This window comes from Ursus americanus, chromosome 4 (genome assembly GCF_024610735.1).
Source record: "Ursus americanus isolate L20-20 chromosome 4, mUrsAme1.1.p, whole genome shotgun sequence".
Lineage (NCBI taxonomy): Eukaryota > Metazoa > Chordata > Mammalia > Carnivora > Ursidae > Ursus > Ursus americanus.
This window is the reverse complement of record NC_142130.1, coordinates 15,630,369-15,647,248: the sequence shown is the minus strand read 5'-3', so window position 1 is coordinate 15,647,248 and position 16,880 is coordinate 15,630,369.

Below are 16,880 nucleotides of genomic sequence, written 5' to 3'. Positions count from 1 at the left end.
TTAATTAGTTCCTTAACTATGTTCCAGAAGAAAGCTCAAGAATATCTTCAGAAACACACCAAGGTAAAATTCACAATGTCTGGCATCCAATCAAATGTAACTCGGCAAGCAGGGGCACCAGGGTAGCTCAGCTGGTTAAGTGTCTGACTCTTGGTTTTGGCTCAGGTCATGATCCCAGGGTCCTGGGATGGAGTCCCACATCAGGCTCCTTGCTCAGTGGGGAGTCTGCTTCTCCCTCTGCCTGCTGCCCCCCACCCCCTCTCGCGCACATTCTCTCTTTCGTGCTCTGACAGACAAATAAATGGAATCTTAAAAAAAAAAGAAAGATCTCCCCCTGCTCGTGGGCACATGCATGTGCGCTCTCTCTCAAAAAAAAAGTTACTCAGCATGCAAAGAAGGAAAATATAATCCATTAAGTATCAATTGAAATTTGATTGAAAATATAAATCAAATAAAACTGATCTATAAATGACACATGATAAAATTAATAGACAAGGACATTATGTTATTATGCCTGTATGCCATGTGTTGGTGCTTGAGGAAAGATTGAACATGCAGGACAAGGCCATGAAAGATATATATAAAAAAGATCCAAATCTAATTGTTGACCACTGAAATATACAATAACATAAGCATGAAGAGTAAGGGGGGCATAAATAGAATTATGCTGCCGTAAGGTTTCTACATTGTTTGTGAAGTAGCTTAATACGATCTGAAGGTAGATTGTGATAACACATAAACATGTTGTAATCTCTAGAGAAACTATTTTTTAAAAAGTAATATAAAGCATTAGGGTGTTAAGCCTATCAAATAAATTTTTTATTCAAAATTGTCTTCATTTCTAACATTTTCGTTTGTTTCTTTTTTTTCCATTTCTATGCTAACATTCCCCATATGTAGTCATGTTTCTTGTCAACATTTTCCATTAAGACTTTAATATATTTACATGGTTACTTTTTTAAAGACAATTTTTTAGAGTAGTTTTAGGTTCACAGCAAAATTGAAGAAAAGATACAGAGATTTCCAATATACTCCTCTGCCCCTACCCATGCATAGCCTCCCCATTATCAACACCCCCACCAGAGTGGTACACTTGTTACAATCCATGAAACTACTGACACATGAGAATTACCCAAAGTCCATAGTTTACATTACAGTTCACTCTTGGTGTACAATTTTTGGGTTTGGACTAATGTATAATAGCATGTATCCATCAATAAGCACCATACATTGTATTTTCACTGCTTTAGAAATTCCCTGTGCTCTTCCTACTCATCCCTCTTACCACCAAACCCTGGCAATCACTGATCTTTTTACTATATCCAGAGTTTTATCTTTTGTAGAATGTCATATATTTGAAATCATGCAATAGACTTTCAGATTGGCTTCTTTCACTTAGTAATATGCACTGAAGATTCATCCATGTCTTATTATGGCTTAATAACTCATTTCCTTTCAGTACTAAATAATATTCCATTGTCTGGATATACCGTAGTTTATTTATCCATTCACTTACTGAAGGACATCTTGGTTGCTTCCAGGTTTTGGCAATTATGAATAAAGCTGCTATAAATACTCACGTGAAGGCATTTGTGTGGACATAAGTTTTCAATTCCTCTGAGTAAACACCAAGAAGTGTGATTGCTGCATTGTATGGTAAGGGTATGTTAGCTTTATAAGAGACCATCAAAGTGTCTTTCAAAGTGGCTGAACCATTTTGCATTCTTGCCAGCAATGAATGAATCCTCCTATTGCTCCACATCCTCACTAGCATTTGTTGTTGTCAGTGTTCAGGATTCAGGCCATTCTAATTGGTAGGAAGTAGTATTTCAAAGTTTTAATTTGCATTTCTCTGATGATATGCTGTGGGGCATCTTTTCATATGTTTATTTGCCATCTGTATGTTTTCTTCAGCGAGGTATCTAATAAGGTCTTTGGCCCATTTTTTAATTGGGTTGTTTTCTTTTTTTGTTAACTTCTAGGATTTGTGTATTTTAGATATCAGCCCTTTATCAGATGAGTCTTTTGCAAAAATCTTCTCCCAGTCTATGACTTGTCTTATTATCTTGACCTTGTCATTTGCAGAGCAGAATTTTTTAATCTTAACAAATCCAACTTATCAATTTTTTTCTTTCATGGATCGTGTCTTTGGTATTATATCTAAAAAAGCATCACCATACCCAAGGTAATCTAGGTTTTCTCCCATCTCATTCTGGGGAGTATTATAGTTTTGCATTTTATGGTTTGGGCTGTGATTCAGTTTGAGTTAATTTTCGTGAAGGATGTAAGGTCTAAGACTAGATTTTTTTTTTTTTTTTTGTACCTGGATGTCCAGTTATTCCAGCACCATTTGTTGAAAAAGCTATTTTTGCTCCTGTGTGGCTATTTTAACTTCCTCTTCTTAGGAATTTTAATATCTGGGACATGTATTGATCTGCTTCTAGTATCTTTTTCTGTTGGTAATGGTTAACATTTTCCAGTTTCTTCACATGTCTTGTAATTTTTTATTGAATGTTGGACATTATGTATATAAAAGTATAGTGTAAACTAAAATAAATAATATTTGCAGATGACATGATGCTATATATAGAAAACCCTAAAGACTCCAGCAAAAACTATTAAAAGTAATAAATGAATTCAGTACAGCTGTAGGACACAAAATTAATATACAGATATAAGCTGCATTTCTATACACTAATAAAAAGCAGAAAGAGAAATTAAGAAAACAAGTCTATTTGCAATTACCCCTAAAAGAAAAAAATACTTAGGAATAAATTTAACTAAGGAGGTAAAAACCTGTATTCTGAAAACTGTAAACCACTGATGAAAAAAATTGAAGATGATACAAACAAAAAAATTGAAGATGATACAAAAAAGATATTCTATGCTCATGTATTGGAGGGATACTGTTAAAATGTCCATATTGCCCAGAGCAATCTATAGTTTTGGTGCAATCCCTATCACAATGCCAACAGCATTTTTCACAAAACTAGAACAAATAATACTAAAATTTGTGGAACCAGAATAGACCCCAAAGAGCCAAAACAATCTGGAGAAAGAAGAACAGAGCTGGGGATATCACAATCTCCAATTTCAAGATAGACTACAAAGCTGTAGTAATCAAAACAGAGTGGTACTGACACAAAAAGAGACACATAGATCAATGGAACAGGATAGAGAACCCAGAAATAAACCCATGCTTACATTCAGCCAATCTACAACAAAGGAGGCAAGAAATGGAGAAATGGAGAAATGACAGTCTTTTCAATAAATGGTGTTGGGAAAACTAAACAGCTACATGCAAAAGAATGAACCTGGACAGCTTTCTTACATTATACACAAAAATAAACTGAGAATGGATTAAGGACCTAAATGTGAGACTTGAAACCATAAAATTCATAGCAGAAATCATAGGCAGTAATTTCTTTGACATTGGCCCTAGCAATATTTTTCTAGATATATCTCCTCAGGCAAGAGAAACAAAAGCAAAAGTAAACCACTGGGACTACATCAATATAAAATGTGTTTGCACAATGAAGGAAAACATCAACAAGAAGACAAGGCAATCTAATCAATGATAGAAGATATTTGCAAATAATATGTCCAATAGGGGTTAAATATAAAATACATAAAGAACTGTACAAACCCAAACCCCCACGAATAATCTAATTAAAAACAAAGGACCCAAATAGACATTTTTCCAAAGAAAACATACAGATGGTAAACTAACACATAAAAAGATGCTTAACATCACTAATCCTCAGGAAAATGCAAATAAAAACCACATGAGCTATCACCTTACACCTGTCAGAATGGCTAAAATAAAATTAAACACACACACACACACACACACACACACACACACACACAAGAAGTAACAGGTGTTGGTAAGGATGTGGAGAAAGGGGAAACTCTTATACTGTTGGTTGGAATGCAAACTGGTGCAGCCATTTGGAAGACAGTATGGAGATTTCTCAAAAAGTTAAAAACAGAAATACCATACAATCCAGTAATTCTACTACTGGGTTTTTACCCAAAGGGGGGAAAAACACATTAATTTAAAAAAGATACATGTACTCCTATGTTTATTGCAGTATTATTTACAATAGCCAAGATACAGAAGCAACCCAAGTGTCCATTAACAGATGAATGGATAAAGAAGATATAGTGTTTATACATACATGCAATGGAATATTACCCATAAGAAAGAATAAGATGTTGCCACTTGTGACAACATGGATAAACCTAGAAGGTATTACACAAAGTGAAATAAGCCAGGCAAAGAAAGACAAATATCCTACAATTTCACTTATATTTGAAATCTAAACAACAAATGAACAAGAAGCAGAAACAGACCCATAAGTACAGAGAACAAACTGCAAACTGATGGTTTTCAGAGGGAAGAGTGTTGGGAGGTGGGAAAAATAGGTGAAGGAGAGTGGGAGGTACAGGCTTCCAGTTACAGAATGAATAAGTCACAGGGATAAAAGGTCGAGAATGGAAAACACAGTCAGTGATATTATAGACAGCACTGTATGGTAACAGACGGTAGCTACATTTGTGGTGAGCCTAGCATAACCTACAGAATTGTCAAATCAACTATTTTGTATGGCTGAAACTAACATAACATTGTGTGTCAAACACACTTCTATTAAAAAATACTTTTAAAGATACAATATTTGCACCACCCCATCACCCAAGAAAGGACATCTCTCTTCTTCTATCAGGCTACTAGTACTGTATGCTTAGTTCAAGCTAACGATTAGCTGAGTGTGGTCTTGTCTTTTTCACAATCATATTTAGTTCACCATTGATTTTATACGTTTTGTGGGCAGAATGGGGACTTTCCTTTCAGCTGGCCTTGAAAACTGAGAACATGTGAGACACCGGAGGCAGTGTCCAGTTTTAAACTGCTGGGGAATTTAATTTGGTTTCTGTGCCTGGAAGATCTCCTTCTGCCCTTCTGCCTTACCCCCAACCTTCAGCGGTCTTCTGCTTGACACTTGGTGAGGAACTCCGGTGCTCAGAGTTATCCCTTTCAGCTCTCCTGCTCTGCTTCTTGTCTTCATCGCCTACCCTGTATACACTTGGTGAGACCTCATGGGAGAGAGTCAATGAATAGATACAGACTTGCTCTGTGCCCAGAGTCCCCAGGATCCCAGAGTCCATTGTGCCACCCCAAATTCAACTAGTTTTTCCTTACTCCAGTCTGTGTCAGATTCCCTTCACCTCCTCTCTTCCACCAGAAAGGAGGCACCCCTGGGTCTCCCTCTACTCTCCTAGGAAGTGCCTGAATTTTCTGGAATTTGGTTCATTTAGGCTTCTTTGAATCCCTCAGTCCTTAAAGGGTTAGAAACAAATCTATGATTTTGTAGGTGATCTGACTTTTTTTCATTGTTAGAATGAGAGCAACAGTTCCTTGGGACTTTCCCCATTCTAACTGGAAGCAGACTCTCTAAGGAGCTTACAGTTTAGAATGAGCAATGCGATTTGGCCTATTTGTTACAATGATAATAAAAGTGGCAGAAGTACAACACAAGAGGCGTTTATATTAATTCAGACTGTAAGTTAGTAAAAAATATGGAACCTTAAACCACTGACTCTTGAGACTTGAAGCTGATTTTAATAATGATTTGATAAATTGCATAATTTGCAAATTAATACATTTAAAATTAGTAAGTTATTTGCCCAAGTCCAACATTTTATCTGTGGGGGCGAGTTTGCCACAGACCTAAATAAAATTGGAGTTGGTAAGACTTTACATATCATTTAATCACACAGTCCAGAGAATTCTAGACATCCATGAAAATCTATTTAGAGCTGCCATAGGATATGAGTAGAAATCCAGTCTGCCCTGGTTCCCCTTTTCCAAACATTTAATACTGCTTTTATCAGTTTTCGATGTTGAGTTTTGTGTTACATATCATCTGAAATAGAGGTTCTGCTCCTTTTCAAACTATGAAAATCACAGTCGATTTCCCACATACACACACACTTCCAAAGACACATAAACACATAGCTCTACATACAGTTTCTTGTTAGGGAAACTGAGGTCCAGAGATGTAAAATGACTCCCCTAAATTCACACAGCTAAGTAATAGCAGAAGTGGTGCCAGAAACCCTAAACCCAGTCCATTTTCTTCTCCACATGTTCCTTTTCATCACTAATTAATCTTCCTGCCCTAGACTATTGTAAGTCTCCACCACACTGGTCGATTTCAGTGTGGGACCATGGATGAGCAGGTTTAGTCGGATTGATGAATGATTCCTAGGGCTTTGGAGACTCTCGCGTGACATCAGTCGGACCCAGGTGAAATGGTAATCACCAGTGTATAAATGATTTGGACACTGTAATTTCCCCCTGTGATTTAGTTTGCTTTCTTCCGTGGATTTATTTAGAATGTGCTCTGCTACATCTCCCAACCTTGCTATACGTGGAGCACCAATAAACGTCAAACAGATTAGACAGGCCCATTACTCAATGGGCACATTTCTAAAAATGGTACAAAGGTGAAATCCCAGCAGTTTGAGATGATTGGAGTATTTACAGAATGTTAGGAAAACATCTGCTTCAGAGATTCAGAGGTTCAAGAGTTGATATAATGTTTTATTAGGAGCCTACACCACCAGTAGTCACTGTACAGAAAATATTAAGCCATTACAGAGTGAATGAGTTTTGAGTACCTATTATATAGAATGGGCTGTACAGAGATTGGCCCTCTAATAGCCACTTAGAGTAAATACATTTTGCTTTTATCAAAAGAAGAGAGAATGGAACTCGCTTTTATGGCTTTGCTCAAAGATAAATGTGGGTAGAAAGAGGTATTTTTGTCTTCTGTGCTGACCACTTAGGTTTGGGCATATAGCATCCTTACCCTGATATAATGTCACCAAGGCTCAACAAGCAGACAAAAGGTGCTAACAATTCACTAGAGCTAATGGTGGAATTTTGGTTTGTCTTCATTATTATCATAATAACCATTAATAGATCATCCATTATAGAGCCAAACATTGTGCACATCTCATTGATATTTTTAAGAATCCTAAGATATAGGTACAATTATTCCCATTTTACACATTGGGAAATATGGTCTCAGAGAGATTAGTCAACCCAAGTCAATTGCTTGGGTCCACATTTAGTAGGTAGTGAAGCTGGGATCCTAACCCAATCAAATAAATTCCCAAGTCCCTGCTTTTTCCACTACTGTCATTGATTGTGCAGAATACATCAGCTTAAGGTTGAAATAACAACACCTCAAATACGTTGTTCTGGTTATTCTATAACAACTGGAAGTTTATAATCTCTTTCAAGGAGTCGTCCAGAGTAAAGTCTGTTGATGGGGACACACGGCAATTGGTAATGGATTTGTTCTAGAATCACACTCCTGTAATCTCCTCTTCAACAAGATTTAATTTCACCTCCAGTGTTTTCTTTGGGATGCTGTTCCCCTTCAACAGCTAATGGGGTAGTTGGGGGAAGTCTGCAAAAAAGAAAACAATATGCCTGAAGAGGAGGGAAGACAGCATATGAGCTACACTTGGCAGGAGCCCACTGGTATTTCCAGTCTGTGACGCTCAGTTCACCGTGCAGTTTCATACACGGGCACAGATGCACACATGTGCCTGCGTGCACCTGCACGCACCAAAAGGAAAGGGAGAGACAAGAGGGGTATGGCTCTCTTCCTCTTGCTTTGCATTTCTGAGGAAATAGCGGTTGAATTCATCATTTATTAATCACAGATTTTGGTGCTGTATCTTGAGCATAGAAAAACATCCCTTGATTTTCAATACATACTCCGCTAATTGGTAGGTTTTGCGTCTCAACTAAACTGCAAAGGGAAGGGTACATACTAAACCGGTTGCCCTACTTGGGCAGCTCCTGGCAGGAATGGGGGGCGGATTAGCATGCATCACAGAAGGCTTTTGTGACCCTGGGAGACAGTAGAACCTGAAATAACCTTAATATCCTGTCAGCTTTCATTACCAGACCCCACTGAACAAGTAAAGCCTATTTAACAATCTGTCTGGGAAGGAAAAATCCATAGCTGGTTTTTTAGCCAGGATTTTTCATCCTGTTCTTTTTTATCCTGGGGATATTTTCTTCCACCTCACTTCTCAGAGCAACACCACTGGGCTACACCCAAGTTATACGGGGTCCTGATTTAATCACATCTCTCCGCCCCGTGCCCCTGCTGCCACAGCTCTCGCCTCTACAAACATACCCTCGAATATCTGGAACCCAGGGTCAGTCCTGAACAATAGGTAGTCTGGGGTCTAGCAGGGTGTTTGGGCAGAAATGACTCCATCCTGACAGGTTCAGTGCTCAGAACTGTTCAGGCTCAAGAAAGAGAACAAGAATTAGTCAAACTCCAGAGTCAAAAAGCAAGAGCATCTTGAATAAGCACCTGGGCTTTCACAGAGACACACGAAGCCAGATGTCTTGTCATGTTGTCAGCTGCAGTTGCAGAAGGCGTCCTGAGGTACCTTGGCATGCCAAGGGCAGCGTGCTCCTCAAGGGAGGTGTTTATGGGGAAATTCCAAGAATACCAGAGCACTAGAACAAGGCCAAAATAATTGCATTCCCCTAAGCTTTTTAATAGCACTCACAAGAAACAGATAGGTCTCTAGCTCTGTAAATGCTTTCCCAAATTTCCAGCTTAGATTAATTTCCAGCATGTCTTGAGGTCCCAAGCTTCCTCTGTTCAAAAGACATAGCTTAGCTATACATTTATTTCTGTCCGATCAGAGAAGTTAAAATATTTTTTTAAAAAATCCCTAGGCGGTCTACAGAGACCTGGATTCTATAAATTAGCAGCTACGTGTGACCTTGGGCAAGTCACTTCTTTTATCTGAAACATTAAAGGGAGGGGAGAAATATTAAAATTTGTTGAGTTACTGCGCACTTTACCTTTATAGTCTAATTAAATGGCTTCCAGTATTTATTCTAGTTCCAATTTTCTATTCTTTTTACTAAATGCTTAAATTGAGCATTTTGAGAGATTCTATGGGCCAAGCATGGAACTATGCACTCCAAGAGTCATTAATACCAATTTAAAGTTGAAATACAAAGAGATTTTTATAAAGACTCCCCCTCCCCCTCGGGCAAACGAACTTTCTTTTTCAACAAAATTTGGAAGAATTGTTCCTTATGGTATAACGGAGCCAGTGCCTTACCCGCTCTGTCACATAATCCTGTCAGGAATTTGTCATTTTACTCTTTGAGGAATTTTTAAATTCCTCCCAGTGAGATGTACTGTGATTTCATTCATCTGAGCTTCTGTATCTTTTTTTACCTTATTTTATTTAAATTCAATTAACATATAGTATAGTATTAGTTTCAGTGGTAGAGTTTAGTGATTCATCAATTGTATATAACACTCAGTGCTCATTACATCACATGCCCTCCTTAATGTCCATCACCCAGTTACCCCATGCCCCCACCCCTCTCCCCCACAGAAACCCTCAGTTTGTTTTCTAGAGTTAAGAGTCTCTTATGGTTTGTCTCCCTCTCTATATCTTTATCTAAAATGGAATCTGTAAGTTAGATGTTTAATTGGAAAAAACAACGAATAGTCAAGGGAATGGAGTTCGAGTTCTGACCATGGCACCAATCAGTTGGACAATAACGCTAGACAATTTACTTTGTCTCCCTGTGTACCACTTTCATGATATGGAGACTTTGGGAGAGATGATTTATTTATTCCTAAAATTCTTGTACAGTTTTGAAAGAGAGAAAGAGAAACTGTCTAAACCTGCCATGTGCAACAATAGCCACTAGACATGTAGCTACTGAGCACTTGAAATGTGGCTAATTCAAACCAAAATGTGCCCCGAAAAGACCCAAACTATGTCATTCATAATTTATAATACTGATTACATAGTGAAATGATACGTGTTTTGGATACATTGAGTGAAGTACAATATATTGTTAACATTAATTCCACATTTTTTACTTTTTATTTTCATGTGCTTAGCAGAAAATTTAAAATTACACATGTGGTTCACATTTGTGGCTCCATTATCTTTCTGTTGGGCAGCTCTGCCCCAAATCCACTCAGTCACCCACCTACTAAACAGCCAGCAGCTTGGGAAGAGTTAAGTAGGTCACATTGTTCTGGTTTGAATTTTAAAAAATAAGTAAATACAAGGAGGAGGACAGGAAAATGAGGCAGGCAGCCTTTGCTCATGCCCAGGATTCCCCATGTCCCCTCACCAGGGAAAACCCTGAGAAGTGCTTTTCCTCACTGCTCAGGGCCCGGTACCATGCAGCTTTGAGAAAGAGCAAGCCTAAGAACTAGAGAAGAGGCGAGACCCACCAGCTTTGTATGAGAAAAGACAGCCAGCCACTGACAGGAGAAAAAAATGTGAGCCCCTGAAAGGAAACAGGGCAGGGAAGAAAAAAAGAACTGGAGCAGCCTGGAGATGAAACGGAGTGTGAGGGGAGCTTGAAGTGGGGAAGCAGACAGAAGGATCTAGAATGCCCACCGGAGCTCTGCCGTCAAATAAAGCAAGCGTTCTCCCTCCCTTCTCTTCTCCATCCTTCCACTTCCCGCTTCATCCCTACCTTCACATCCTGCACTTCTCTTTGCTAGGCGTTCTCACGTAGGCATCTCCTTCAATTGGAATGAGTCCGAGGTTGGTAGGATCGTCCTCATTTTACAATGGAGAGAACTGACACTCAGAGCAGTCATGTAACTCACCCAAGTACATATAGTGGAGCCAGGATCTGAATCTGTACCTCTGGATTTCCATGACTAGATCTTTCCCACAAAACCACATCACATGCACATATGTATTTCAGCTGCCTCTCCTAACTAACTGGGGGCAGATTTTAAATTCAGCTAATTCTCAAGTCACTCTGTAAAGACAGTATAGAGGCTATTGTATTAAAAAAAAAATTTTAACCTGCTTCCTAAAACATGACAGGGCTAATTTTCAAAACTCTGTTTCTTACCCCTAACTAAACACTGTCCAAATATGAATCAGATTTGAATACTTAGGCTAATAAAATAAGTAGGTCTATGGCTCATTTGAATAGCTCAGCCAAGCCTGTGAAAAAAACACAATTAGCTGATAACCCTGCCTGCCTTTCAGTAAGAGATTTGGGCAAAAAGCATATTAGAACATTTTAGCCAAAAGAATTAATTTAGTTGATTATGAGAAATCTATTAATATAAGTGTGTGAACCCAAATCCTTAACATCATGGTCACATGACTTCTCTAATTTAGTTTCAACAGAAGTAGCAAAATATTTTTCCCTTTCACCTTCACAAACCACAGAAGATAAATGAAATACACGCATTGTACTTATTTGAAATACAGTTCCACAGTGTTCCATCTGTAATACCCCAAATGCCAGCATTAATCCATCTCTAAATCCATGAGGCTTTCAGCTCAGACCCCAAGGAAGGCATAAGTAATGCATACAGAAACTGTGCCAGTTCAACACCCACAACAGAAGCCAGAGCCTCCTAAGACTGGATTGGGAATTAGACTTCAAACAAATCTCTAAGTTGAGGATTTAACATACCCAGGAGCTGGGATGGGTTTTTTTTTTTTGGAGGGGGGGGCGGGTGTTGGGGGGAGAGGAGGTTGGGGGCTTTTTTTAAAGTCTAAGTAATAGAGAACACAACTCTCCAAATCATTGTTTCATTATCTCATCTCAACCTAAGTTTTTCTTCTGTGTTGTAAAATCCTACAAAGAAAGAGGAGCTAAGTATGCTCTGCCCCTAGGAAACCCAAGAATATCTAAATACACCATCTGCAGATGCACGAGGTAAAAGTTGTTCTCACTGCCTAATAACTTTAGTGGCAAAATCACTCTGAGTCGTCTTAAGTAGCATTTCTTCTAGTGCATTTAGGTATAAATATACACTATACATTAAATTAGGATAGAAGATAGTAATTAGAAGCCACGCCTAACAGAAAATCAATCAGAAATTAAGATAAATTATCTACAAAATATAAATTATAGGAAACGTAATTTGATTTAGAAAATGTCAATGCTCAAGAAACTTTCACAAGTACCCCTATAACATAAAAAAAAGGCACTTGTGTGCAGAAATAAGTCACAGGGAGCCTGGAAGATATAGTTTGATAGATAGGAGATGTACATGGATATTTTTTTCCCCTTTCAAATCAGGCAAAGTATATAAGTATTTTAAACAAAGAAAAGTCAAAGTTCAACTCAGCACAAAATTTCAGGTGCACCTCACCTTTTATCACAGATAGGCTCTTAAAATTTTGTCTATGAATTATATTTATGTGAATGAAGTATGTTAAATGACCCACAGTGTGGTCGTCATTTAAAGTATGGTCATCTGGTAACCCAAAGCATGATCTTCTAGTGAGTCCTTTATTAAAAACAACTACCTCCCTATTTGTTAGTGTTATAAATTTTTTATTCCACAAATAGTTATTGGGCTCCCTCTATGTTCCAGGCACCAAATCGATGGCACCGAACAAGGCAGCGTAGTCCTATAGTAGAGGAACGTCAAGTACACATGCACAAAAAAGTGAAGAAAATAATTTCATTTAATAAGTACAAAGTCTGCTGAGTGCTATCAAGGAAATAAATTGAATGATCAAGGAAGACTCCAATGAAGTGATATCTAAGCTAACCTCTAAAAGATAAGAAGGCGCTCACCCATTAGTCAGAAGGAGAGTGAGAATGTGTGTGCTCGGTAGGGTGCATCGTGGTAGGGGGAACCACATCTACAGGCCTGAGGAGCGAAGGTGGCTGGAGAATAGTGAGGAAGGAGGCGGCAGGTGGTGCAGAGAAGGGGCCACACAGGCTGAGACTGTGGAAAGGAGGTTGGGGTTTAAGTGTTTCTGAACCCTGCAGAGAATTGACTGACGAGGGGGAGTGGAAGCCAAGCCACATATCAGGAGTCAGCGTAACTGGAAAGATGATGGTAACTGGACTGAGTGGTTGTAGTGGAGATAGAGACAGATGGATGAACTTGAGGGCAGAAGCAACAGGGCTGTTCAGGGATTGGCTGCAAGGCTTGGTGAAGAAGCTATCTCTCAGATACATCTACAATCCAGATCTTTACACAAACGCTTCTGATGAATACAAGGGCTGCATTCTAACTGCATGCACCAGTCCGTTGCATGTGAAAATGCACTCTGCTTTAATAAGAATTCATTTAAGCTTCTCAAATACAGATCCTCCATACCATTTATAACTAAATCTCTATAGGGGAAAAAAAATGTATCGAGCCAAACACGGAAATCCGCAATTTTCTCTTCCCTTTATAATATATTTAAAGTGAGACTTTCTTTTTTTTTTTATTCCTCTTCAAAATCTTTAATAGCTGCCACCTGTGTTGTTGTTTTCTAAAGCTGACTTAAATCCTCACTGGTTAACCTAGAAATGATTCAAGGAAATCATTTAACTAGGCCACTGCTTGGAGTAACCTGCCTCAGTCTAAGCTACCAATCCAAGTGGCTACACGATCGTTGGGGTAATATGAGGGGCCTGGCATGACCACGTCCATGAAATAAAGGAAATGAAAGAGCAAGGACAGACACCAACATGCACATACCCGTACTGTAAGACCAGTGGCTAAACTACCGCACGAACTCGAAAATGTTAAGATTTAGGAAGGAAAAAAAGGACATTAAAAAATTGCTCTGAATGCTTTGAATTATCAAGTTAATTGGCTTCTATTATTGAGGAATGCTTAGAATTTGGGTTTCCAAAACTCACAAGCCCCAGGACAAAGCTCATGTAAACCTATCAATTTCTACTGAGTTTTTGGCTCAAACTTTCTCCTGTGCTGTAGTTTTCACCAGCTTAGGTCAAGCATCTGGATATGATAGGAGTATTAACTCTAGGTTTTCTCCCAGTATTTTCCAAGCAACTCACCTGAGCATCGGAGCGTGGAGAATGGCCAAGAGCAGATTACTATGGTGTACCTTGCAGACAACCCACAAAGAGACAGAGGGATGTCAGTGACCCACTGCAGTGATCCAGACAACACCACAAGCAGAGGCAAGCTGCTAAGAAAGGAGTCCCCAAGAGAGCTTTGCTCACAGCTCCCACCAGAGACCTGGCTCACAGGTGAGATGGTGTTGACCCATCTGTAAATTGTATGATTTTCTCCAAATCTGCTCCAGTTGCTCTCTCATCTGCTGAATTTTTAAGGAAATTTTATCCTGTTTACTCAATTTTTACTGAACTTTTATACAAACAAAGTAATATTGTTCTCTGACTTGTCTGATCATTGCAAATTTTGTCTGTATAAATCTGGGTCAGCTACATGAAATGCTGAATACCCTGGGAAAAGAGATACCTAGGCAAAAGAGATTCATGCCTGGTTCCCATTTGAAATCATTTCTTCTCATTCCTTCTAATTTCTAAATGTCCAAAATTTTAAGTGCTTTGAAAAGTATTTATAATAACTAATAGGTAAGGGTGCCTGTCAAGACTCAGCCTCCTGGATCTTGTTCAATGCAAAGGAGCCTCACTCTCCTTCCAGTCCATGGTTATTAGTCAGGGTTCTCCAGAAAAACAGGACCAATAGGATGTACATATCTATATATAAAGAGATTTATTATAAGGAATTGGCTCATGTGATCATGGAGGATGGCAAGTCCAAATCTGCAGTGTGGGTCAGTAGGCTGAAGATCCAGGACAGCCAAGGTTGCACAGGAAGTCTGAAGGTAGTCTTACTCAGGGAGGCCAGTCTTTTTGTTCTATTTGGGCCTTCAACTGATTGCACGAGGCCCACCCCACTATGGAGCATAATCTGTTTTACTCTACTGATTAAAATGTTAACCTCACCCTAAACACCCTGGCAGAAACACCCAGAATCATGTTTGACCAAATATCTGGCCACCCTACGGCCCAATGACACTGACCTATAAAATTGCCATCAGATCTTGCCACGTACAATCTCTTCTTCCTACAAGCACAAAGTCCTATAGTGAAAAGAGCTAGGCCTCAAATTTCAAGGGCCAGTAGGCACCCCCCTACCCCATGGACAATGTAGTTTAGTAGCAGAAACACAAGTGGACTTTGATATCTCATATAACCTGGTTCAAGTCTTCTATCCAGCAATAGAGTTCGAGGACCTTGAGAAAGTTATTTGACTTTTCGGAACCTTAGTTCAGGTCTTGGTGGAATGGAGAGGACAGTTCCGCTCTCCTGGGTTTATGATGAGGAATCAACTAAATAATATCCCAGAAAGTTCCTGGCACATGATAGGCTGCCAGTTACTGTCCTCAGCACTGGAGTCCCAGCTGTGTTGCTTGCTGCTGACACGCAGCTCTGTCTGGCTGCCTGGTAGGGTGGGTCTGCCAGGAGACTATTCGCCTCAGGAACTGAAGAGCCTCGTGGGAAAGAACTCGTACAGAATGAGACTGTCAGACAAGCTTGGCCCAAGAAGAAAAAGCCTCAGTTAGCTGGGGAAAGGCTGGCTTTGGCTCTGTGGTGCCACGTCCCTCCCTCTCCCCAGCCCCTTTCAGAGGGATTCATATCGGAGGCTTGGGGAGAAAGCAGACTCTGAACAAACACAAAGAGAGTTATTTTTGCTAAAAACATCTGGCTCACCCTCTTGTGTTTCTTCCACTCTTCTTTCCACACACTCACAATCACTGAGAATTCTGGCTGGTGCAACTGCCCTGGGATTCTTTCTTCCTTTAGCTTGGAGGGTTTGGCTTGCTAAGCCCAACCCCAGAGTCTCAGTACCTGCATTCTCTGCTTGGGTCACTTGAAGGAAGTAAGCACCTGGCTTCCTTCCTGTCCTTCCGGAAGCTGCATTCTTTGGATAGATTAGCATTTACATGGACCTCCAGGGGGACTCAGCTCTTCTAACCAAAATATGAAAGTCCACTTCCTGACTAGCAACTTAACAAGGCAAGCCACCTGTTACATTAACAGATACATTCCCTGGTGGGTCACTCTGCCAATGTATCCCCCACTACCTCTCCAAACAAGGAAACCGAACTCGGAATCAGGACAGCATCAGGAATTCACCTTGGGAACTGGCCCAGACATAAATTGGAAATACACTACAGAGTTGGTTCAGATTTACTGGCTGAAAATAGCCAAACCTGTACACCCAGAATTAGATCTTATCCTTTCAACACTAAGGCTATCTTTGTTTTCCTGGTCCACATTCCCCACCCTGTCCTGGCCAGTATCTTTCAGTAGATAGAAATATTTCTGCTTCTCATCCTCACCAAATCTAGTTCTTCTAGATTATGCTGACCAATAGAATGTTCTGCAACATCTGCGTTACCCGATGTGACAGCTATGCACGGCTGCTGAGCACTTGAAATGTGCTAGTGGGACTTAACGAACAGAATTTTTAATATTATTTAATTTTAATAAGTGGAAATTGCCCCCGATAACTAGTGACTACCACATTTGCATCATGCATATGTAGATAATCACTCCTCAGCCACGTGAGACTACCTTCTGTCATTTAATAGATACACAACCCTGTTTTCAGAGCCCTGGATCTCAGCTATGTGGCTCTAGTCTCTTTGAGAGTCTCAAATTCTAAGGAAATTGAATTCCTCAACAAAGAAATTCATAGACAATAATTTCTGGTGAAAGGAGCACCATTCAACCCTCAAACAATCCTGAGGAGGCTAGTTAAAAATAATCCTAGGCAAGTTATTTCAAGGTTCATCACTGCCAAGCTGTAACAACAGAAATCCAAGAACGCACACCAGTTTGGTTGTCTCTCCAGCTCCTAAAGACCTTCTGAGTTCCCTCTATTCTCCAGGATGTTCCCAGTGGACCTCTTTCTTCCATCCACCTTGTCGTGCCCACCTGATCGTGCCCTTCCCTCTGTAGACTTCAGAACTACCCTTCTAATCCCCAAAGACAGAAGTATTTTCATAGAGTAAGAGCATTTCCCCATATC